Source organism: Pantherophis guttatus, chromosome 4 (assembly GCF_059756535.1).
Source record: "Pantherophis guttatus breed Tessera chromosome 4, ASM5975653v1, whole genome shotgun sequence".
NCBI classification, from domain to species: Eukaryota; Metazoa; Chordata; class Lepidosauria; order Squamata; family Colubridae; genus Pantherophis; species Pantherophis guttatus.
Genome location: NC_142066.1, coordinates 103,167,042 through 103,193,438, shown reverse-complemented (window position 1 = coordinate 103,193,438; position 26,397 = coordinate 103,167,042). Strand labels below are relative to the sequence as shown.

Here is a 26,397-nt window from a genome sequence, read left to right as displayed (position 1 = left end):
AAGAAATGCCGAACATCTGGTTATTATCACCATGGCGAGAAGAACTTCCACCCAACACTCTCTTCGATGAAATTTCTGCCTTAGAAGAAGTTTATGTTCAGCTGCAGGGCGATTCATCCCTTGATAAGTGGACGTACTTTTTCAAGAAAGAGCCAGCTCTGAGTTTACTGAAACTGTTCCAGTATTGTGCATCAATTCCGGTATCAAATGCAAATGTTGAACGAATTTTCAGCGTCATGGGAAATTTGTGGACTGACGAACGTAACCGACTGCTTGTATCAGTTTGAAGTGAACTTTGTATATTTTTTAATATTTCTCAACGTTGTACTGAAATTAAAGAATTATTCCTTAAACACAAAGAATTGATCAAAGCTGCGCAGTCAAATAAAAAATACACACGACAGCAAAGTAAAATGTAATTTAATATTTTACATATTATTATAATATATTTGATGTTTTGAACTTTAAGTAAAGTTTTGAAGTGATTATTTTAATATGTGTTAAAATGTTTGTAAGAAAATATATAATTTAATTGTAAAATTTTTTTTTATTTTTTTACTACTTAACCCCCCCCCCCCGCTTGTCCACTATTTTTTGGAAGCAGACCTGGCAACCCTAAAAGCACCTGGGATTGGTAGATGTGAATGTTCAATGGTGTTAAGCATATTGTCACAGGATATAAGCTGTTCCAGGTAAAGCTGCCTTTTGCAATTGACTGATGGTGATTTTGTCACTGCTGATGGTGTTCAAATGGTGTTCCGGAAATTTTGGAATCACATAAGGACCTATCTTTGCTTTCTTTTGCCATTCTACAGTAGTCATTAATAATAATTATTCTTAATAATTTTTGAGTGCCACCGCTGCAAGTTGGGGTGTGTGTGTGGAGCTGCCCAACATGCACACCAGCTTATCTCAGGACTCCTGTGGCTCCACACCCCGACAATTGCCTGATGGTGGCAGCATCACCAGCCATGTGCAGCACAAGCCCATGTGGCTACCAGTTCAATTCTTCTGGCACTGGCGCAGCACCAGAGCAGGAGGCTGAGCAATGCAGCCAGGCAAAACACCATTCTGATGGGGAAACGAAGGCAACTCAAAGCTATATCTGCTTGCAAATGGAATGCTTTGAAATGGAGCATCTAATTTACAAGCAGTTTCATCTCCCTCTGGGTGAAAATTGTGTGGCAGAGACAGATGGAGGCAGAGGCGGGGGGGGGGGGAGGCAGGGAATCCCAACATGTCACCCACTCTATCCCACTGTCTCTTGGTTTGGCCATAGCCATGCTGGGCAGGCGCCTGCACGAATTGCCTGCTTTTCTCCCCAATGCCGCCACACAAGCCTCCCGTGAGCCTCCTGTGAGGCAGGCAACTGGCAGCACATCCAGATTGCCTGTCTCTGCCTCTGCCTCTGCCTCTGTAATCGGATTTATAGATATCTACACTGCGCCAAGGGTCTGGTGGGAGTGGTGCATCCTCTGGGCTTATATTACACCCACCCCCCAAAATCAGGCTAGGGCTTGTTTTTGGGGTGGGTCTTATTTCTGAGGAAACATGGTAAGGGGGAGAGCTGACTGTCAACTTCGAACTGAACCTGGCCACAACCATCTTTTTATTCCTCAGTTGCCACACAGGGGGAAGGGGGGAAGGAGGTTGGAATGCATTATTAGACACAACAAAGAGCTTTCTCATGAGAACCAAGTCATCTCTACTGGCAACAGATAAAGTTGGAGAAGGAGTGACTGAAGAGCCCACCAATTAACCCAATTGACCAATTTGACCTGTGACACTCGCGGATGGGATTATTTCCTAGTTTAATTATATTGAAACTGCAGGAAAGATTTAGAATTGGTTTTCCAGTGAAGCTGTTGATACGATATACTCAATAAAGAAGACCTTTGAGAAGGAGCCAAGTCTCAGAGTTCTGATTTGCTTAGATTCATTAGTCGGGGCCTTCACATTATATCGGTGTAATATGTACTCCATGAACATGCTTTATTGGGAGGATGTGTCTTGATTGCACTGTTGTTGGATTAGTAAGAATTCCTTTGAGACATAGTCACTATCCAGTCTTTCTTTTCTGGGTTAGGGTTGTTACCTTGACTGGATAGATTGTACCCAAAACAGATTGCTGTCTTTGTGAGCCTCTTTATCACAGAAACATATTTGAATGACCATATTGCCCCCAACAATCTGGGTCCTCATTTTATCAACCTCACAAGGATTGAAGGTTGAGTTAAGCTTAAACCAGACAGGATCGAGCTCTTTGCTGTGGGCACAGTTAGCCTGCAATGCTGCATTCCAACCATCATGCTACCACAGCTCCTAGATTAGCATTCACATATGTTATCTAAACTGAGCTTCTAGGCAAGAGGTAGCTAAGAAACAATTACTGGAAAAACTATTTAATCAAGTACGGTCTTCTTCAAGACCAATATGACTCCTGGATGCATTTATGTAATATTCCCGATAGCAAATACAGAAATGGTTTACCAGTTCTATCTTCTACAATATTTTTTTCAGCTTCTCAATCTAGACCACAGTCCTGAAAGAAAGAGCTGCTCTAGTATTAAGCAGGAGAGACCCTTATTAGTTCAAGGCCTAAGTAAGATTAGCCAGGTATAATCATCATAAACTGAGAAAGCAATCCAATACCAGATAAATCTAGCTACCGAATATATTCAACTATTATTTCATTCTATAAAAATGTTTCTGTATCTTTTTACAGAATTTATACAATATTTTTATTAATAATAGGAAAAGCAAATAAATAAAAATAAAATAGAAACTCGTATACATATATTTGAGAGTAATTTCATAGGTAAGATGCTGAACATGGATAACTAAACTTTTTATATTTCTCCTTAAGATTATGAATATATCAATGTAGTAGTGCTTTCAAATATTATTTTGGTTACAAATCTTTATTTCAAGACTCACAAGTCCAGAAAAAGAGCCTTTTTAAACAGAAAAGACTTTGGTTCTTTGAGGCCACCTTTGGCTACAAATAATTAACATAGTCAAGCTGTAAAAACAGTTGAGAGCTGGTATCCTCTTTGCTTAACCATAGTGTGTCTCCAGCTTATGAACACAAAATTCTTTACTCATCCTTCCCGGATAAATATATAAAAAAAATTGAAGAGGTGTTTTCTATAAGACACTACAAGACTACTGAAAGAAATAGCAATATTCTGGCTATATTATTAATATTATTAACCATCTGTCTCCATAAAAACAATAGCTGTTTTAAAAATAGCTAAAATCTCAAGCACCTCTTATATTTCAGTATTAATATCATAAAGGAATATAAGATTAAATAAAGATAGTATAACCAGCTCTAAACTCTTAATTCAATTACAAGTGATTAACTACATAGGAAAAATATTTCTTTCCCAGATTTCATGAAATTGAAAAATGTCATCCCCTAAAAAATTAGCAGACTTGTATTGCACTATGAGCTCAACAAATGTGTTAAATATGTCTGCTTGAAGAAACATAAGTTGCATCTTATGTTTGGATCAAGGATGCCCTTCTATCATGAATACTAATTTGTTTGTTATAGGGCTAGTTGGACAATGCAGAAGACATCTCTTTTTGTTCAAGTTACATAGCAGAAGAAATGTTTGTTCAACATGTTTTTTAACAAAAAGAAATACACCTTTTTGTTTTTAAAAAGAAGAAATACAACTTGCTTTGATGTCAAAACAAGATGATACCTACAAATAAGATTGGCAACAACCAATAAAAGGAGGGACTTTGGAAAAGCTGGAAAGTAGAGAAGAGAGGCATTAATAAATGAATTTTGCAAACAGGTGAAGCAGGAATTACTGAGACTTGGTCTGAACATGTCTTAGAATAGAAAATTCTGGCTTTCAGACTACAGGTAGGAGATAGCAGAGAAAAGATGTATAAAAATGGTAACTCATGGGGAGGAGGGAAAAATGACTTAGCAGGGGAAAACCTTATTAATCCTTTTCATTTGGAAGGAGGATTCCTTCCTTGTGCATCTGAATCAATTCAGACTGGTTTGCAAGAACCAGTAATAAAATTGGCGGGAGGCCCCACCCACCACCCTGGATGTCGTCATCTTCTTGCATTTGCAGAAGCAAGGTGCACGCACGATCCCATTGCGAACCAGTAGTAAAGGTAAGTAGAACCCACCCCTGATCTGAATGGTAAAGTTCATTGTCCTTACCTAGGATATGTAAATACAACAAGGAATGTGAAACCTAGCAAAGCAAGGGCTTCACTGGGAACAAAAAAAAATCCTCCATCTGTCTTCCAAAATTGTAATCCTAAATTACATGTTGCTGCTTTCATCTGTTCTCAGACAACTTTAAAACAAGCACAATGCTTCCTACTAAAACTTTTTGTCAGTGAGCATAAAAATTCAGGTATAAGATGTGATAGTTTATTCCCTCCTTTTAAAATATAGGGCAACAAATGTAGAAAGTTAAAGTAAAAGAGGGATGATAAATGAGCGCTTAAGAGAAGAGGAACACAAGATCTAGCATTGATTGCTGTCATTAATGAGCCATTAGACATTGAACAACCTCTTTGATGGCATGGGTATTAGTAGGCCAGAAAACTCTTAAGTAGATGGCTTATCAAGACAAAGCCTCCATATGTCAGTTAAGTCAAAATCTTACCTAAAATAAAATCGTGGTGCACGACAAACCACTGTTGAAACTAAGTTCTTACAGCATTTCCAGATCCCTGCACAAGTGGATAGCTGCGTTCCTGTCCAACAGGCAACAAATAGTCAAAATAGGGAGGGTCCAATCAAATCTGGCACCTGTTAGCAGTGGTGTCCCCCAAGGCAGCGTTTTAGAACCCACACTCTTTCTGCTTTACATCAATGACCTATGCAATCATATTAAAAGCAGCTGTGACCTCTTCGCTAATGATGTAAAATTATTTAACAGCACTGACAATGCTGCTGCCCTACAAAGCAACCTTGTCTATTGTGTCAGAATGGTCGCACATTTAGCAACTCCAAATCTCAACTAATAAATGTCCTTACACATTAGCAAAAAAAATCAGAACACCAAATACAAGTTGGGCGGAAACGATCTCGTAGACGACCCTCACTTTGTCAAGGAACTAGGAGTAATCTCAAATGATCTAAACCCCAGAGCTCACTGTAACAGCATTGACAAAAAGGCATTAAGAGTTGTTAACCTAAAGCTTCTTCTCTGGTAACACTGTATTGCTAACTAGGGCATACAAAACCTTTGCCAGATCAATTCTTGTATACAGTTCATCTGCCTGGAATCTACACCGTATATCAGACATTAACACGATTAAGCGGGTCCAGAGGTATTTGGAGTATCTGCTCCTCTACTCAAAAACTCCACTCCTCTACTCACAATAGAATCCCTTATGCCATGGGAAGGATAGCAGTCATAAAGATGAACATATTACCAAGATTATTATTTTTTATTTCAGACAATACCGATAAAAATTGAGAAGACTTATTTTCAATATTTAAATAAGATAATAAGGAGATTTATATGGCAAGCTAAAAAAGCAAGAATAAATTTAAAAATGCTTCAGGATATGAGATTACGAGGAGGATTTGGACTCCTGAACTGGGAATTGTATTACCAAGCAGCAGCCTTGACGTAGTTGAAAGAATGGATTGAACTAAGAAATACAAGACTATTAACACTGGAAGGTCATGATTTACAATTGGGTTGGCATGCCTTTTTATGGTATGGTAGAAATAAGATACATACGTACTTTCATAGACATTATATAAGAAATGCATTGTTATTGGTGTGGGAAAAAGTTAGAGATAAATATTATGTGAAAATACCAATATGGTTATCAACAATGGAAGCCTTAATTCACCCAAATGTTTTTAATTTTAGATATAAAGATTTGTTAACAGATAAGGCAGAATTGAAAGGGAAACAAGAACTGGAAGAACAGGGAAATGAAATGGATTGGTATAAGTATATGGAAATACAAACTAGATATGAAAAAGATGTTAAACTACAGAGTTTTTACTCAGAGAAGACTGAGCTGGATAAGATTCTCATGGGAACAGAGGATAAATTAATTAAAAAATGTTATAATTTTTTATTAAATATAGAACTAGAGGAAGAACAAGTAAAAGAAACAATGATAGCCTGGGCAAAAAATTTTGGATATTCAATTGAATTGGATAAATGGCAACAATTATGGGAAAGAAAGTATAAATTAACAATGTCCACTGCATACAAGGAAAATCAATACAAAATGTTTTATAGATGGCATATGCCCCCTGAGAAACTGGCAAAAACGTTTAAAGATAAATCAGCTAAATGTTGGAAATGCCACCAGTTACCAGGTTCATATTACCACATATGGTGGACATGCCCTGAAGCAAAAAGCTACTGGAATAAAATTAAGTTATGGGTGGAGGAAATGATACAACAACATATAGACTTAAAACCAGAACTATTCCTATTGGGTATCTTAACAGAGAAAATTAGTAAAGATAATGTGTATTTGATTATACATGTAATAACAGCAGTAAGGATTGTTTATGCACAAAATTGGAAAGCAGAGAATATACCATTGGAGGGAGAAGTTATTAAAAAAATTTTAGATTGTGCAAAAATGAATAGATTAACTATGATGATAAAGGAAAGAGAGGATTCAGAATATTTTAAGATATGGAATAAATTTTACTATTGGTTAGAAAAGAGATATAAATAAGTTTTAAAAGAGATTGAGGAAAAAATAATTGTTGTAATTAGAATATTATACTAATGGAAAACCTTTGTAATGGACTTGGTGAGATTGAAGACAGAAGAGATAGAGAAGAGAAGAGATCTTTGAAGATAACACCGAAATGTCACATGGAAGAAATGAATGATGTACTAAATGTTTGTTTGTCTTAAAAAATAAAAAAAGCTTTATTAAAAAAAAAGAATCCCTTATGCCACTAGACTTGAAATTCTGGGCTTGGACAATCTGGAACTGCACTGCCTGCAGTCCAATCTAAGCATAGTACGCAAAATTGTCTGCTCCAATGTCTTACCTGTCAACAACTTCTTCAGCTTCAACCATAATAATTCCCGGGCAAACAATTGATACAGACTCAAGGTAAACCGTTCCAAACTTGATTGCAGAAAATCTGACTTCAGCAACAGAGTGGTCAACACCTGAAATGCTCTATTTGACTCTGTTGTTACATCTACAACCCTCACAGCTTCAACCTCAAACTGTCTACCGTGGACCTCACCCCATTCCTAAGAGATCCGTAAATGGGGCGTGCATAAGCGCATCAGTGTGCCTACCATCCCTGTCTTACTGTCCCCATTTATCTGTACTTACTTCCTTTGTTTATATTTATGTTTATACCTATACCTGCTATCTTGTACATGTTTGACAAACAAAATAAATAAATAAATATACTTAGTTATCACCCATGTTATCTCTAAGCATAATTATAACATTCATCACGGAGAAGCATTTAAAGAATGGCAATCTTTAAGTTAAGAGTAAAAACAGCAATTTTCATTTTTAAAAAATGTTTCAGATGGTTAAGCAACTTTATATTGTCCAAAATTTTCTCTTTTAAACATGCTTGATGTGTCTAAACTTACTAAGATTTTATTGTTTTGGCTGAACCTATTACAAATCTCTGTCTGAACATTCTTTAAATTTTTTAGATCTAGATTTAAGGGTAATTCATCAATTACTGAAGGGGTTTTTCCCAGGTCTATGAACCCTACAAACCTCTGGGCAGACACAGGCCATATAGATATGCCTTCCTGTGGTTTTCACTTTTATTTATTAATTTTTTTCTGCCCACATACTATATATGTGTATACATTTGTGTGTGAAGAGGAAGGAAAGAAGGGAGAGGGAGAGAGAGACAGAGACCAAGTATGCACATTCTATGAAGCCCCTTAAATCTAAACCTAACTTCCCCTTTCGGCTGTATAGAGATTACAACGCCCAATACACAATTGGTGATGATGACAATCTTTTCTTAACACATATAGAGGGGTGCATGTTGGGGAAGGCTGCCCTGGATGTACAGCATCCTACACTCTCTCTTCTTTCAAATCAGACCATCTGCACAGAACCGCAGCGGTTCCCTCTCTCTGCTAATCTTTTAATAGCGAACGTCTCACACACACACACCTGATTGCTCACAAAAAGCACTACCTTACTTTTCTCAGGGGCAGCTGTCAGGACATTGTCACTGCTGACCAGGATACGGGAGGCTTCACTGGATCTGTCTTATATCTTGAGCGGTGGGGGGCAAAGGAAGGTCGCTCCAATCAGGCCGGGGACTCATCGGGCTAAACAGCAGGTGGGCAAGGATCGGAGACCAGGACCAACATGACGAAAATGTCCCTTGCGCAGTGGGAGGCAGCCAATTCGCCGGCTCCTCCGCGGGTTCCCTGCTGTAAATTCGCCTGGATCTATTCTCGGCCCCTCCCTTCGCTGTTTCACGGAGCACAAAGATCGGCGCTGGGATGGGCCCTAGCGCCTCCTGATCTGGAAAGAAAAAATGAGAGACCTCGACCCACAACCCCCTCCTCGCTGACAATGCCAGCCGGCCATCAGCCGATCCACCGGTTCTCTGCCTCTTACTACCAAGCAAGGGGGACACTGTGGGTACGAAATCTGCTGTGGGGAAAGGTGAGCGCACCTTGCAGCCCCGAGTAGAGCCAGTTTCCTTCTTCGCCCTTTATTATCGTATCGAAAACACGTCGCCGAATTTTAGCTATGGGGATGCTTGCTGTATACGTGCCCGCGATCTTCTCTTAATTGGGCAAACAAACAGTAGTTTAAGTTGCATGCGCGACCTAAATGGGACTTTAGTCCTTCAGGATACAACGGACCGTATCTCCGAGCCGAAAGCCCAAGGCTGTCTCCACATCCTATAGATTTTCTTTTATAGCCTTCTGGGAAGACGAATTATTGAACTTCTCAATTGGGCAGGCTCATGATCTTATCCAGGTTACCTAGCTTCTGTGCCAACATAACTCAGACCTGAATGATAACAACTATTTATTAATCTTGTAATAGTGGTAGTGGAATAGTCTAGCAATTTACAATATCTGGGCAGAATGTCAGCCATTCCATGAAATGCCAGCAGACCCTTTTCACTGAGCATATGTCTTTGTGGTTCTTGTCCTATTTCTCTTTAAAATCTCTTTTCTTCTTTTTTTTGGGGGGGGGGGAGCTCTTGCTACCATCTGTTTCCTTTCTTCCAAATTATCTATTTGTTTACCAAAAAAGGCAGCCCAGTAATCTCTTTGCAAGATAACTGGGTAGGTGAAAGAGTACTGAAGCTGATGGGAAAAATACAGTGAAATGAGATATTGAGAATAAACTTTCTGGATGTGACAAATGATAAAATCCAGCCCTCCAAGAAGGCAAATGTGTTTTTAAAAATTCTGATAAGTTACAAAGAGGATGATGGTACTCTGAGATGTGGTAATGTTTGTAGGTAATGTCATGAAGAAATATATGGAGAATCAATATGCAGAAGTTCTGAAAGAATGGGGCAGAGTCCTTTGAAAAGGTTATTGTAATGTTTTTTGGCTATTGAAAAGTGGCCATAGAAGGGCAGAAAATAATCATATAGCAATGACTCCTATGTTTTCCCACTTTTGTCATGCTCCATCAAGATAAATATTGTATGTGAAGGAGTATTCATGGATGTGGAGAAAATACTAACAGCTTACTTCTCTGGTATCATTAGCCCATCATATGATTCTATGTTGTACCAATACAACAACTAGACCAGGGATCAGTCTTGGCAGCTGTTTGTATTTCCTGTCCTTAGTAGACCTCACAATTTAGTTTCTTATCTCAGCTCACCCATATCGGCAATTTAGCCTATTGTCATGAATCTCCCATAATCTGTGGTGGGGCAGTGGTTAGAATGCAGTACTGCAGACTAGTTCTCCTGACTGCTGGCTGGCTGCAATTTGGCAGTTCGAATCTGCCGGCTCAAGGTTGACTCAGCCTTCCATCCTTCCAAGGTCAGTAAAATGAGGACCCAGATTATTGAGGGAAATATGCTGACTCTGTAAACCTCTTAGAAAGGCCAGTAAAGCACTGTGAAGTATTTAAGTCTAAGTGCTATTGCTATTGCTATCCCCATTAGTACATCTAATTTAGGAGTGTTGGACTATGGGGATTTTAAACCATCTGCTTCCAAAAATCCAGCACCAATTGCAACATTTACTTTGTATTGATTGATTTTTGATTATGTACCATCAAATGTATTGTTAACTATTTAAGAAAAAAAATGCTGTAGTAATCCTCCCAGGATCAGGAAGAAATGGGAATTTTTCAGTATCCTTCCCCTGGATTGGGGAGGGAATGGAGATTTACAGTATCCTTCCCCTGCCATGATCACGAAGCCATGCCCACCAAGCAATGCCATGCCCACCAAGCCACACCCACCGAACCGGTAGTAAAAAATTTTGAAACCCACCAGTGGACTACATAGATATACTTTTCCCATGGTGATCTATCCCGAATTTCAGTCTTCCAGTCTGCTAGTTATCCTCTTCTCTTTCCCAGTAACTTCTTTAAAATTGGAACTAGGCCTTCCAAAGATCCTGGAAAAGGAAGCTACTAGAATTGTTAATGTAAAGCAAGTTGTGATTTTTAAAATCTAATGCACTATGGAATTCATTCCAGATGCAAATAAGTCACATTACTGATTTCCTACATGCCTTAATCCTACATATTCTCTACCCTGCTTGCATGCTTCCATTCCAGCACTTCCACTGTTCAACCGGTAACATCATTTCTGATTGCATGATGTCCCTCATCTTGATTGCATTAGATAATTTATTATTTAAAAAGAAGACAATGAATTTTAAATTGGGATTTTTATGGTTTAAGGAGATAATCCAGGTAATTTAAGTACCCTTTAAACAAGTTTTTTCATATTAATAAAAATTGCTGCCATAGCAGCTTAAAAACAGCAGGTGGCTTTAATAATGTGTATCCATAAACCTCAAATACAACCTCATTAGCTGGCTTCTTACATCATGCTAAGCCATAAATTGATTATTTAGTTATTGACTAGTTAACTTAATCATAGGAAGTTATGTAGTTTACAGACTAAAAGAGCTAGGTTTGTGTGATACATTACATCATTTGGTTGGTTTAGACCAGGGCTGTCAAACTGTCAGCCCATGGGCTGATTGCATCACGCACTGCCCATGCCCAGTTTAGCAAAGGGGAAAAAAATCCCGATACGTCACATGACACGGCCATGACAACGTGAGTTTGATATCCCTGGTTTAGACTTAAGATCAGGGGTGAAATGCTCCCGTTTCGGACTGGATCACCCGATCCAGTAGCGATGGAGGCGGGTGGTTCGGAGAACCAGTAGCAAAAATTCTGCCCCCCCCCATGCTCAGCTGAGCCACGCGATCATCAGAGGCTTTTTAAAATATTTTTAAAAGCATTTTTTCTACAACCTCTTTGGCCGAAAAAATGCTTTTAAAAGTAAAAAAAAAAGCCTCTGATGATCGTGCGGCTCAGCTGGGATCGTCAGAGGCTTTTAAAAGCATTTTTTCTACAACCTCTTCTGCCAAAGAGGTTGTAGAAAAAATGCTTTTAAAAGCCTCTGACGATCCCAGCTGAGTTGCCTGATCGGCAGAGGCTTTTTTTCTTTTGAAAACCTCCTCCGATCAGGCAACTCAGCTGGGATAATCAGATGCTTTTAAAAGCATTTTTTTACAACCTCTTCGGATTTTAAAAGTAAAAGTAAATGGTTTTAAAAATAAAAGTAAAAAAAAAGTTGGCCATCTCCACCCAGTCACATTACCCCGCCCCGCAAGTCACGCCCGGTACTAACAAATTTTAGATTTCACCACTGCTTAAGATATTACATCAATGTAAGTGCAAAATAGGTATATGGAATTTAAAGGTAAATCTTCCTGCTAGTTTCCCCGCTGATTTTCCTTGTGGGAAGCTGGAAGTAAAAGTCACAAATGGTGATCATGTAACTGCAATGTGCTTTGACTGTTGTGAACTGGTTACCAAGCACCTGGTTGTGATCACATGATTGTGGGGATGCTGCAATGACCGCATCTAACAAGGATCCATCATAATGGATCCCACTTGTTCAGCACTGTTATAACTTCGAATGATAATTGAAAAATGATTGTTCAACAAGGACTACCTGTAGTTCTTCATAGCATAATTATTGCTCCAGTCAAATGCAGCCTCTTGGGTTTCCTGCACTTCAGTAAAATGTAAAGTTTGATTTAAATGTTTAAAGCATAAAAGTTTCCAATGGGATTTGCCAGATCAGAATACCAAATCAGCCCAAGAAGGTACAAAGCACTGATGAAATATACAATAAAAACATAACTTCCCAACATCCATGCTATCTTGCAACAATCTATATATATAAAGGTGAAAACCACTCACGCCATAATCACGAAATCTCCAGAACCGTAAAGCCTACAAACTTGAAATTTGCCACGTATGTTCCTCTTGGCTTGTGGTGCTCACTAAGAAAGAGTTTTTCGAAATGACCATCAGAGCATTAGTATTTCCTATATAATGATTAACATACTCTGATGCTAAGGAGTTCTACTCCCCCTCCCCACCTGAAAAGAAATCTGTTCCAAATGCAAAACACAAGCAGAGAAGAGGAGTTTCACTTTCAGTTTTACTTTCACAGCAGCAACCAAGGGGTAGGATAGGGGAGGCTTCTGTGGGGCAAGGCTGAGGGAGAGAAGGGCTGTGGGGCAAGCCTGAGAGAGAGAAGGAGATAGAATAGGAGAGACCTCTGTGCAGCAAGCTTGAGGGAGAGGATAGAATAGGGGAGGTGTTGGATGTGGGGTCAGAATGAGGAGGCAGGACGCGACATGATGCAGTAAAATAGTTTATTTTTGCAGTTTAAAAAGCAAATGGCAGACGCACCGGCAGCTCCTTTTAAACCCAGGAGCTGTCCAGCATTTCAGCCACTCACGTCAGTCCATTTTCCCACCTTGGAGCCTGGACCAATGAGGGGGAAGCCGTACGTCACGACTTCTCCCTCATTAATATTCAACAGGAGGCTTCTGTGAGGCAAGGCTGAGGGAGAGAAGGGGAGAGGAGAGGCCGATCATAACTACTCATTCATTTTCAAACTGTAAGTGTTGATTTATCAAGCCTGATCACATAGTTTCGTAGTGAAGCACGGGTATCCACCTAGTAAGGCATAAAATAACTACTAAAGGGAAGTTGTAACGGAATTCTAATGTATTTTTAAAATGAGATACAAAATCAAAACCCTCTTTCATCTATCCCATCCTCTCTCCCTGTCTCTCCCTTTAACTCTCCCTCTCCCTCTCTCTTGTGCTTCTTGACCAACATAATGTTAAAAAATATACAGATTGTTCTTACCAGATATTTAAATTGGTTAGCTTCTCTCCTCTCCCCTCCCTTTGGCCTTCATGCTGTAGGTCTGAACTATTAGGTTTTCTAACCTGATTGATGTTCAACCAAGGACTGCAAATAAAATAATTCTGAAGGTGATATATATTAGAGTCATAGACTATCCACCCAGGACTTAGATTTGTAATGATGAAGCCTGAGAAAGCATTGGTGCCGAGTTTTAACCCTTTGAGGTTATAGGATCAGGACTACAGAAATTGAAACAACCAGGAGATGGCAGTCAAGAGTGAGAATTTTATACTTCCTTGGCTGCTATCTGAATGCCCTAGAATCTAGATTTTTGCAGCCCATATCCTGTAGCCTTAAAACCCTTTTATTATAAAGCAGTTGTTTCTGTTGCTTGCATTCTGTGCAGAGCAACTCTTAGCGTTTCAATATTTCATGGCCTTGCCAAAGGCTTTTGTTCAGGCAAAATTATTATTGAGTTGCTAAAAAGGCATTTGGGGGTAGGGCGAGAAGGGGGACACCAACTGTTTAGAAGAGCAGATTCCCTTTAGGGAGAATCTTTAGGGATTTCAGGCATAATTATATTTCATTATAATAAATGACAAAATTGTCACAACTCAATTTTTGGCAGGCTTTGTAGGCAGATGGTCCTCCTATTTCTAGAACTTCCCTGCCGTTTATGTAATTATATTGATTTCTATCAAATTGTGACATTCTTTTATTGGCAACATCACTGTGTCCTCCCTCATTTCCAACAGCCCTCTTGGTTACAGAACAATCCTCTATTGAAATATATACAATGCCTCTGATTTGTCCGGTTGTTTGTCCAAAAAAATCACAGCTAAGTATGTATCAACTTTCTCTTCCGATCTCTTCCTGCTAATATCTCCAGAGGATTAAGAAAGCTTGATAGCAAGCGGCATTTGCAATAAATAGCCAAACAAAAAGAAAGAGCTGATGTTTGAGCCTTAGATGTGTATGTTTACAGATCAGTAAAGATGCCAACAAGATTCCATACAGAGATCTTAAGAGTTAAAACTTAGTTCTTAGCTAAATCAACATTTATTTGCTTCCTTTTTTTCCCTAGTCAGTTCTTAACCTTTTGCCTTCTAAAAGGCAGACGAAAAATTTGGTAAGCAAAGCAGCTGGAATCAGTTTATAGTATTTCCATTTGCATCCTACCTTTTCTTATAGAAGTAGTCAAGATAACTACAGACAAAGCAAACAAAATAGATTAATTAAAACAAACTAGAGCAGTGACAAAAATTGTGATTCAACAATGTCAATGCCTTGATTCATTTCCTAATATTAAAAGATCAGAAGCAAATTGTAGCTCTCAAAGAATTTCATGTTAATAGCTTGTGCTTCTGCAGGAGAAGACCAACTCACATCTGACAAAAGTATTCTGAAATTAAGACTGATTTTTAACAAGAAATTGCAGAACCTCTAAGCATAATTTTTGAAAAATCTTTCAGTACCAGCACCTTGCCCTACCAATGGTCAGAAGCCAGGGTCATCCCTATCTTCAAAAAGGGAGACCCTAGCCTAGTTGAAAATTACAGACCAATCTCTTTATGCTGCATCACCTGCAAAGTCATGGAATCAATCATTAACCAATCTATTACCCTACACCTAGAGACAACAACCTACTTTCTAACAAACAATTCAGTTTCAGAAAAAATTGTTCTGTAATCTACAACTACTACATTACAAAAACATATGGACTATACATCTTGATCAGGGCAAAGCAATAGATGCAGTTTACATAGACTTCTGTAAAGCTTCTGATTCAGTGGTACACGACAAATTACTTCTAAAACTAAAATCCTATGGCATTTCTGGACTCCTAAATGGATAGCTGCCTTTCTGTCAAACAGACAACAAGTGGTCAAAATAGGAAGCGCTCTATCAAATCCTGTGCATGTTAATAGCTGTGTTCCCCAAGGCAGGATCTTAGGTCCAACATTCTTCATACTTTACATAAATGACCTTGGTGATCATATTAAAAGCAACTGTGTTCTCTTCGCTGATGATGTTAAACTATTCAACACCACCAACAATGCAGCTAGCTTTCAAAAAGACCTTGACTATGTGTCAGATTGGTCTAACAAGTGGCAACTTCAAATATCAATCAACAAATGCTCTGTCTTACACATTGGGAAAAAAACCCAAAACATAAAATACAAATTAGATGGACATGACCTTGTAGATGACCCTCCCTCTGTCGAGGACCTTGGAGTACTCTTTTCTAAAGATCTAAATGCCCAGCCCACTGTAACAACATTGCCAAAAAGGCATTAAGAATTGTTGTTAACCTAATCTTGCATAGCTTCTTCTCTGGTAATGTTGTACTACTAACTAGAGCATACAAAACATTTGCTAGACAACTTCTGGTTTGATGTCACGGCGAGATAGTTGGGAAATTAGCGGGCTCCGATGAGCTCTGTGAAAACCCTGACTGGCGAACTGCTGCTGAGGAGTCTGCAGACCACAACCATCCTGCAGGGACAGGGAAGAAAGAGAGGCACCTCGGACAATCAAGAGGATCAGGCAAGTTCCTCGAAGGTTGGAGGGAACTCTCTGTGACTCGGCAGCAGGGGACCATGAACCCGGAACAACCGGACTAAGTATAGAGCTGGAGAAAGGAGATGAACGGATCGGAGTTTTTTGAAGCCGGGTGAGTGACAGTCAACCCAGGCATGAAATAACAACAAGGGAAACATCTTTCAGTTATAAGACCCCTAATGATAAATAGCAGCTAAGGAGCGTGGGGGCAAAGAAGACTTTGAAATGTAACTTTAAAGAGACAAAAACCCGATAGAAAATTGATTTTTGAATAAACTATTTGGAAACCTTAAACAATTAGATAATGGTCAAAGGATTGGAAAGAAATAAATATATTTTTTCTTTCTTTTTTTTCTTTCTAAATTTTAAGAAAAACAAAGAGAATGGATAATAAGCTTTTTAAAAAAAGAAGTGATGTACAAATAAAAGGAAAAAAGGGAGAAAAAAGAATGAAAAGAGCTATTTAAATTTGGACTGGATATGATTTGGTACTTTTAAACCTAAAAGAAAAAGAGAAACTAAATAAGATTGTTATGTAATTGAAACAAAATGGATACTTTTTAAACAACCAGAAATTGTGGATTGTAGAGAGACACCATCTGGAGTAAAAAGGAATATTGCAACTTGGTTTTTGTTTTGGAAAATGTGGACTTCACATATAACATCTGTGAGAACTTATGGGGGAGAATTTTCTTGTCTACAAGCGGCTTGACCTTGGGAGAAAAAAAAATAAAAAGAAGGTATCATAATGGAACTCTTATAATTGGAATAATATTAACTTAAAAAGGAAAAAGGCACAGGAATTAGAGAAGGAACAAATTGATCTATTTGACTTGGACAATGGAAATAAGAGAAATAACTATAATATTGCACAGAAGACAAAAATTTGAGGATACAGAAGTTGAAATGGAGTATACATAAGTGGACAAGAAAATGAAGAAGGAGGAATAAGATATGGAGGTGGAGAATAAAGAAGATAAAGACAATGTGTTTAAATATGAATAAGTGATTATGTGAATAGTAATAATAAAAAGGAGGTCTCTAGAGATTATATTGAGATTACAACAACATAATGATGATTACACTGGGATTAACAGTGAATAATAAAAGAATAAAAGGTTGGAAAATATTAAAGAAAATAAAAAAATTCAGGACTTGGATTTATAAAATGACTATATTGTGATTAATAAATGTGAGAAGAAATATGTTACAGATACTTAGAAATGAAATTTGGATAGAAGTTAAAACATACAAGCAATAGACTATGTTGACCGGAAGCTGATGCCCTTGCAAGGCGGACGGGAATTTCTGGGGCTCCAGAATTCCTGCCGATAACTCCACTGCTGGATGGTCCATTTTGGATCCCACAGTCTAGTTTTGACTGTGGTAGTGGAGAGCATATCCTGTGGATTCCAAGGACATTGCAAAGTCCCTGATTGACCCAGGAAAGCTCTTTTTCTGGCGATGGAGCAACAGCCAAGAGGCTGCCGAGGCTGGGGCAGTTTCAGGAAGAGGAAAGGAATGACAGCGAATCGGATCGGTGAGAGAATCTTTACTTTTTTAAAGGATACAAAGAACACCCTAAAGGAAAGATTTTTGAAGCTGGAGAATAGAGAGTAAGAGAGGAGAAACAGCGAATGATCTGGGAAAAATTTTTCTTTTAACACCCAATTACTTAATTTGAAAGATTTAAGTGTTTCACTTTCACTATAGTCGGGGACTGGATTGAGTGAGAAGATTAGCATTGCTAATTTTTTAAATTCTGCCTTTTTAAAAGAAGACAATTGAAGAGATTGCTTTGACTGCTTAGATGGACACTTTTTTATTATTTTTCTCTTTTTCCCTTTGTAATTCAGTATTAATTTAAAACGGAAATATTTAAATAGGGAAGCTAGGAGAGGTTTAATACTGCCACCTATTGGAAAAGATATTTTGTTTCCATGTTTTTTTTTAAGTAACAGCTCAGAGTTATATACTCTAGCCATAATATAATGGGACTCTGTATCGTCATGCTGATAAGAATGGAGAACATCTGAGAAAGTGGACTACTTGAATTGTTTATACAGGTGTTTCCCTTGAACTTAGTTGGAGTAGGAGTCTTGAAATGTTATTGTTGGCTTTTGTTTTCTTTTGAGCTGCTACTTGCTCTTTTCTTTTTTGTTTAATCTGTGGCTTCTAAAAAATCATTCTCAGAATGCTTTCCAGATATAAATGTGCCTGAAGGACTATTTTTTCTTGTTGTTTCTGTTTTCTCCCTATACTTTTCATTTTTATTATTTTTGGGATTTTTAAATAATCATATTGGATTAAGGCATTCAAGAGCCTGAAGATTCTTAAGTAGACTTTATACACTATTTTTTATTCTTTTTATTGTTGTTGTTGTTGCTGCTGCTGCTGTTAGCTCTTTGTTATATCTCTACATACTTTTTTGCTTTTCTTTTTTTTGCTTTTTGTTTTTTCCACCTTCTTCCTCTTTTTTGGATCCACATTTAAAGGATTGGGGTTTGAAAGAACCTGAAGAATTTGGCTTTTTATTGATTTTTCCTTCTTTTGTTTATTTGCTTGGCTTTTTAAAACTTTTTTTTCCTCTGGATGTTGCTTTGGCTGTATATTCAACAAAATGAACAGAAAAGCAGCAACAGTGGGAGCTGCTGCCTCCACGCCTTCCTCATCACCAGCTGGAGGACAATGATCTGTACAAGCAATGTTGCAGCAAGAGAAGGAGAAAGACAAAGACAAAGACCCATCACTATAAATGATTTTTCAAACAGTTTTAAGAATGGAACAACAACTACTTAAGACAGATGAGAAAGTTCAAAAAATGGATGAAAAAGTGGTCAGTATTCAGCAAACAATGTCAAAATATGAAGAAAGAATGTCAAAACTAGAAAAGAGAGATGACCAAAAAGAGGAAAAAATAAAAGAAATAGAGAATAGACTGGGAGAGGTTGAACAAGAAACAAGTGGTTTTATTGGATGGGAGATGGACAAAGCAGAATTCTACTTGAGATTCCAAAATGTGGCGGAAGAAAAAGGAGAAAATTTGGCGGATATTATGATTAATATGCTGGCTGAGGCACTAGAAATCACTAAAGCGAAGATGATGGATGGGGTTGATGAAATTTATCGAGTTTATACCAGATATGCTATGCGCAACAAATTGCCAAGAGAAGTACACATAAGATTTACCAAGAAATCAATTAAAGCACAAATACTTCAGGCAGCTAGAGAAAAAACCCTGAAATACAAGGAGAAAGAAGTGGCTGTCTTGAAACAAATACCAAGAAAGATTAGAGAGTTGAGAAGAGAATATCAATTTTTGACAAAAATCCTGATTCAAAAAGGAGTTAACTATAGATGGCTGGTCCCAGAAGGATTAATTGGCAACTCCAAAGATATAGGTTGAATACAATTGAGAAAGCAAGAGCTTTTTACAATGAATTCCTTAAAGAAAAAGAAGTAGTAATGGAGGGTGAAACACAAGCTATAGTAGTTCCAATTACATTCACAGAAGAAGAACTGGCAATGCCTGAATCAACAGCAGGAGCTGTCGGTGGGGTAGTGGAACATAAGGAACAACATGAAGTAAGATCAACTAGAGCAACAAAACCTACATATAAAGTATGGACATGGAAGAAAGGAAATTAATTTCAATAAATGTAAATGGACTAAATTCAGCTATTAAAAGAAGGAAAGTATTTCATAAGTTAGAGAAACTAAAATTTGACATAATTTGTTTACAAGAAGTGCATATTAAAAAACAGCATGAACAACTATTGATACAGCCAAAACTTGGAAGAACTTTTTTATCACTATCACAAAGTAAAAAGAGAGGAATTGCTTTATATATCAAAAATGCAATACTGGCAGAGCAAAAATATGCAGATGAAGAAGGTAGAATCCTGATGGTGAAATTAATTGATAATAATATGAAAATTCTTCTAGTAGCAATATATGCTCCAAATGACAATCAAAAAGACTTTTATAGAAAATTACATAATAAAATAATTGAAATGGAATATGATAATATATGTATGATGGGAGATTTTAATGGAATTGTGGATGAAAGCTTGGACTATAAAACATATAAAACAACAAGATATAATAGAAAGACATTACCGAAATCTTTCTTTAAGATGATAGAGGAAACAAATATGAAAGGTGTATGGAGAAAGAGAAATGGAAAAAAATAGACAATACACTTTCTACTCTGATAGACATTCATTTTGGTCCAGATTAGATATGATATGGACAACAATGGATTTGACGTTGAATATAGAACATGTGGAAATAAAATCTAATTTATGGGCAGATCATAATCCGGTGGTAATTATATGGAAAGGGAGGAAAAGAAGACCTAAATGGACTTTAAATACTACAATATTACAAGAGAAAGACTTTGTACAGAAAATGGAAAGAGAGTTGGACCTTTTCTTTAAAGAAAACAAGAAGGAAGAAAGCACAAAATCGTTGGGATACAATGAAGGCCTATGCTAGAGGATTAATTATAGACTATACAAGGAAAAGAAATGTTAAGAAAAGACAGAACTTTAAAATACTGATTGATGACTATAAAAGATTTGAAAAGGAACTCCAGAAAGGTCCATATAAGAAAGATATCAAAATTAAAATGGATACAATAAAGCATAAAATGGACCTTTTGGAGAAAGAAGAATTAGCCCAAAAAATAAGAATCACAAAACAGAATTATTTTGAAAATGCAATAAACCAGGAAGATGGCTAGCATATAAATTGAAAAAAGAAAAAATCAAGAAAAATAATTCAATTAGTTGATGATAAAGTGCAAAGTAAATTTGGAAATAAAGAAATGGGGAAAATAATACAAGAATATTATGGACAACTTTACAAGAAAGAGATGATAGAGGAAGAAAAAGTGGCAAGATATATACAAGATGCAAAACTACCTAGGATTCCTAAAGATACTGAAGAGATGTTGGAGGGGAGCATAACAATGATGGAATTAACAGAAGCAATCAAGAACAAAAGAATGGAAAGGCACCAGGGCCAGATGGTTTACCTGCCAAATATTACAGGATATTACAAGAATCTTTAAGTCTCCCATTATTGGATGTTATGAATGAAGTGATGATAAAGAAGAAAATACTCAAATCATGGACTGAGGCGTATATTACTTTGATACATAAGGAAGATACAGACCCACAACAAAACAAAAATTACAGGCCTATTTCCCTGCTAAATTCAGATTATAAAATTTTTGCTTCAATATTGGCAGAAAGACTCTAGAGATATCTGAATAAGTTTATACATGCAGACCAGAGTGGATTTCTCCCAAAAAGACAAATTAAAGATAATATAAGAATAATTCTGGACACATTAGAATATTATGAAGCACATCCAGAGAAGCAGATGGCTTTGATATTTTTAGATGCACAAAAAGCTTTTGACAACGTTAACTGGCGATTTATGATACTTCAAATGGAAGAGATGGGCTTTGGTAGGAAATTTATTCAGGCAATTGAAGCTATATATTTTAAACAGACGGAAAAAGTAATGATAAATGGTGAATTGACTGATTCTATCAAACTAGAAAAAGGTACTAGACAAGGATGTCCGCTGTCCCCATTGTTGTTTATATTATTACAAGCTTTTGCAGATGATCTGGTCTTTATTATTGAAGAACCACTAATAACAATAAATAAACTGACAGAAACTATTGGAGAGTTTCGGAAAGTAGCTGGCATGAAAATTAATAAAGACAAAATGAAGATAATGACTAAAAATATGTTGAAAAAGCAAAAAGAGGAATTGACAGAGATTTCAAAGATGCAGGTCACAAACAAGGTAAAATATTTGGGGATATATTTGACAGCAAGGTGTAGCACACTTAAAGAAAATAATTATATTAAGCTCAAACAACAAATAGGGCAAGATTTGATGAAATGGGGAAACTTGCAGTTATCTTTGATTGGTAGGATCTCAACTATTAAGATGAATATTTTGCCTAGAATTTTGTATTTATTACAGACAATTCCAATCAAGTTGGGGAAGAAATTCTTTGTAGATTTGAATAAAATGATATTGAAATTTATTTGGCAGGGAAAGAAGGCAAGAATAAAGTTAAAGTTGTTACAAGATGCTAAAATGAGGGGTGGTTTTGGCTTGCCTAATTTTGAACTATATTATCAAGCAAAAAGTTTATTGTGGATTAAAGAATGGATAACTTTAAGAAATACGAGATTATTGAACATGGTGGGACATGATTTGTTGATGGGATGGCATGCCTTTTTATGGTATAAAGGAACCAAAATACAGGGGTACTTTAGAAGACATCAGATACGCGAAGTTTTGTGGTTGAATTGGGAGAAGGTTAAAAAACATCATTATTTGAAGATTCCAGTCTGGGTATCTACAGCTGAAGCTTTTTCATATCCAGTAATATTTAAAGGGGAACAAATTGTTAGATATAGTGAATTATTGGATGAAAAAGGTGAACTTAGGTTAAAGCAAGATCTAGAAGATCAGAGATGTAAGATGGATTGGTTTTCATATATGCAAATATTTTCTAGATATCGGGAAGATCTCAAACAAGAAGGCTTTTACGATGTCTTGACTAATCTAGATAAGATATTAATGGGTTCTGATGACTATAATTAAAAAGTTATATGGATATTTGTTAGAGGTAAAATTGGAAGAAGAACAAGTTAAAGAATCAGTGATAGTGGGGAGGGGATTTTGGTTATGGTATTGATTTAGAGAAATTGCAAAAATTGTGGTCACATAATTATAAAATGACAATGTCTACAGCATATAAGGAGAATTTGTATAAGATGTTTTACAGGTGGCATCTACCCCTGACGAGGATAGCCAGAATGTTCAAGAATAAATCAGATAAATGTTGGAAGTGTCATCAGACCCCAGGGTCATATTACCATATGTGGTGGACATGCGTAGAAGCAAGGAGATTTTGGACTAAAATACACATGTGGTTGGAAAAAATGATGAAAAGACACATTGATTTTTAACCAGAGACTTTTTTATTAGGGATCTTACCAGAGACGTTCAATAAAGAATTGCAATATTTAATTGTGAATATTTTAACAGCAGCTAGAATTGTATTTGCTAAAAATTGGAAAGGAGAGAAGATACTTACTGATGAAGAAATTATTAAGAAAATGTTGGACTGTGCTGAAATGAATAAACTGACATTTGAAAGAAGAGAACAGGAAGATAAACAATATTATTTGATATGGGAGTTATTTTATCAATGGATAGACAATAAAACATGGAAATGAAATATGATATATGAAATGAAATTAAGATAAAGTGTGTAAACACTTGTTTTCGTTTAGGAGAAAAGAACATTTGTCATATATTGATATTTTGAAGATTTTGGGAGCACGAAAGGATCTTAACTGACCAAAACACTGTCTGTAATTGTTTGAAAGGATGATGTTTTTATGTTGTTTTTGTTTGAAAATAAAAAAAAATCTTAAAAAAAAGAAGAAGAAATAGATTATGTTAAAAGAAAATATATTAATGGATATAAGGAATCAATTTTTTATTAAGATGTTAGAAGGTATTACTTGAGAAAATTGATAATAATTGGGATATTGTTTAAATAACTATAACAATTGTAACAATTTGAATACTTTTAATAATGTATTTATTTAAGTAAAAGATGATTATGCTGGGATTAACAGTAGAATGATAAAAGAAGGTTTCTAGAGATTACACTGAGATTAACAGTGAAAAAAAAAGATGATTACACTGGGATTAACAGTAGAAAAAACAGATGATTACACTGGGATTAGCAGTGGAATAAAGAAGATTACACTGGGATTAACAGTGGAATAAAGATGATTACACTGGGAATAGCAGTGGAATGATAAAAGGAAAGGTTAAATTAGACCAAGTAAAAAGAAAATATAATAATGGACATAATGAATCAATTTTTATTAAGATGCTGGATGGTATATTTGAGAAAACTGATAGCCATAATAATTGGGATATTGTTTAAATATGTATAACAATTGTAATAAATTGAACATTTTTTACTTAAGCAAAAAAGAAAAGAAAAATTGAAACAATATATGATTATGATTTACAAACAAAAATTACTTAATTGGTGTTTATAAGATTTAAATTTGATAAAGTAATATTGGAATAAAGATTTAATGAGAACTATATGAAGTAATAAATAAATGTAAGGAAGTTTTAGAAATGGAAATAATTTTGACATAATTTTGATATAAACATGTTTGAACTGTATTGTTAACAGTGAGGACTTAGGGTAAGAATTGTGAAATGTAGTATGGGGTATTAATTGTTAAGATTTAAGGTGGGTTAATAGAAGGGTAATTGTTTTTTGATTAAGTAAATATAAGTAATTTTTTTCTAAGATGGTATTAGTTGAAATATGTGATTTAAGACTAAGAAATAAGTGATATGACAAAATAGAATATATAAAATTTGGTTAAAGATGACAAAAAATTAAACAAATTGATGACCGGATCAAAGCTCTGTTCCAAAAAGATGTAATTTGTGTGTTTGGAAAAAAAAATTTAAAAAAACTTTCTGCAAAAAAAAACAAACATTTGCTAGACCAATTCTTGAATACAGGTCATCTGTCCGGAACCCGCACTGCATATCGGACATAAATACAATTGAGAGAGTCCAGAGATATTTTACGAGAAGAGTCCTCCATTCCTCTAACTGCAATAAAATACCTTATGCCACCAGACTTCAAATTTTGGGCTTAGACAATTTAGAACTATGCCGACTTCAGTCTGACCTAAGCATAGTACATAAAATTATCTGCCACAATGTACTTCCTGTCAATGACTACTTCAGCTTCAATCACAACAATACACGAGCAAATAATAGATACAAACTCAAGGTAAACCGTTCCAAACTCGATTGCAGAAAATATGACTTCAGTAACAGAGTGGTCAATGCCTGGAATGCACTACCTGACTCTGTAGTTTCTTCCCCAAACGCCCAAAACTTTAACCTTAAACTGTCTACTGTTGACCTCACCCCATTCCTAAGATGTCTGTAAGGGGCGTGCATAAGTGCACCAGCGTGCCTACCGTCCCTGTCCTAATATTCCTTTTTACTTACTCTTTTCATATATTCAAATTATATTTATACTGTTTATACTTTATAAGTGCACATCTTACTGTCTGGACATAAATTTATACCTTCTTACCATGGGTAAATTTACTCTATTCCTACATCTTCTGCAACCCTTCTCAGAAATCCTGTCTCACCCTTCCATAGATGCCATTTTTCAACATTTATTTTTCGTGGAAATTGTGAGCTATATCATTCTGAATATCATACAGTATACTCTACTACTGTATGATAGAGATTTTGTGAGATTTTAAAATAATATTTTGTATTAATTATATTACAGTAACATATGGTATTTAGTAGTGAACTAATAACTAATAATTCATTAATTTCATATATAGGATAGAACTTTTTTCTTTTTAGTTTTTCTTTTAGTTTGGTTGCTATTTTTTCTTTAAATTTAAAAACTTAATTGTGAGATTTTAAAATAATATTTTGTATTAATTATATTACAGTAATGTGTAGTATTTAATAGTAAACTAATGACTATTAATTTCATATATAAGATAGAACTTTTTTCTTTTTAGTTTTTCTATTAGTTTAGTTTCTATTTTTCCTTTAAATTTAAAAACTTAGTTGTGGCTTTTAAATATTGAACGTGTATAATTTAGAACAGAGATACAGTAATTTCCACCAAATGTGTGAGAATTCAATTCCCATTATGCCTAGTAAAAACACAAGGTGGACAACTCCTGGTTTATCATCTGCCCAATAGAATTATAATCAACTTGGAAGTACTCCACTAAAAATAATCAATTCTATTGCACAGAGAATGATAGTACCATAGGTTCCAGTTTCCAGTGGAGAAAATGATGGTTTAACTGTCTCTATCTCTTTATTTTTGTCTGAATAACTAACAAGAAACAGGACAGAAATCATTGGCTGCATAATTTTTTTTCGGTCTTTACTAATGCTTGATTAGGGCACCAGAGATTTGGGGTGGGGGTAGGGAGAAAATATAAAAAAATAATAATCCCTAAATATGAAGCAGCACACTTTAGCCACTTTTACAGCAGTTGGAGGCATGGATAATTAGATTAGTGCTTTGATAATCATGCACCACCAGATCACAGTGCTTATGTAGCATATTAGCTGGATACCTGTGCTTTGCTACGAAACTATGTGATCGGGCTTGATAAATTGATACAGCTTGAAAATTAATGAGTAGTTACACTCGGCCTCTCCTCTCCCCTTCTCTCCCTCAGCCTTGCCTCAGAAGCGTCCCCTATCCAATCCCCTGGTCGCTGCTGTGAAAGTAAAACTGAAAATGAAACTCCTCTGCTTGTGTTTTGGATTTGGAACAGATTTCTTTTCAGGTGGGGAGGGGGAGTAGAACTCCTTAGCATC

The 26,397-nt window shown here is 36.2% G+C and overlaps 2 protein-coding genes across 4 annotated transcripts in view; one reads left to right on the top strand and one right to left on the bottom strand.

Moving 5' to 3' along the window:
• Nucleotides 1–8,471, bottom strand: part of ENTPD3 (ectonucleoside triphosphate diphosphohydrolase 3) — a 35,175-nt gene extending 26,704 nt beyond the window's left edge. The window contains exon 1 of one of the 3 annotated variants that reach the window (XM_034404087.3): nt 8,169–8,471. The gene's annotated coding sequence lies outside the window, so the exon portion shown is untranslated. Of the gene's footprint in view, nt 1–8,163 lie in introns of all 3 variants that reach the window. The other 2 variants (XM_087894229.1, XM_034404088.3) reach the window with 2 other exon arrangements.
• Nucleotides 8,472–8,535: 64 nt separating this feature from the next.
• The window catches only part of GGCT (gamma-glutamylcyclotransferase), a 75,919-nt gene continuing 58,057 nt past the window's right edge, over nt 8,536–26,397 (top strand). Inside the window, exon 1 of the mRNA XM_034404090.3 lies at nt 8,536–8,643. The gene's annotated coding sequence lies outside the window, so the exon portion shown is untranslated. The remainder of the gene's footprint in view (nt 8,644–26,397) is intronic.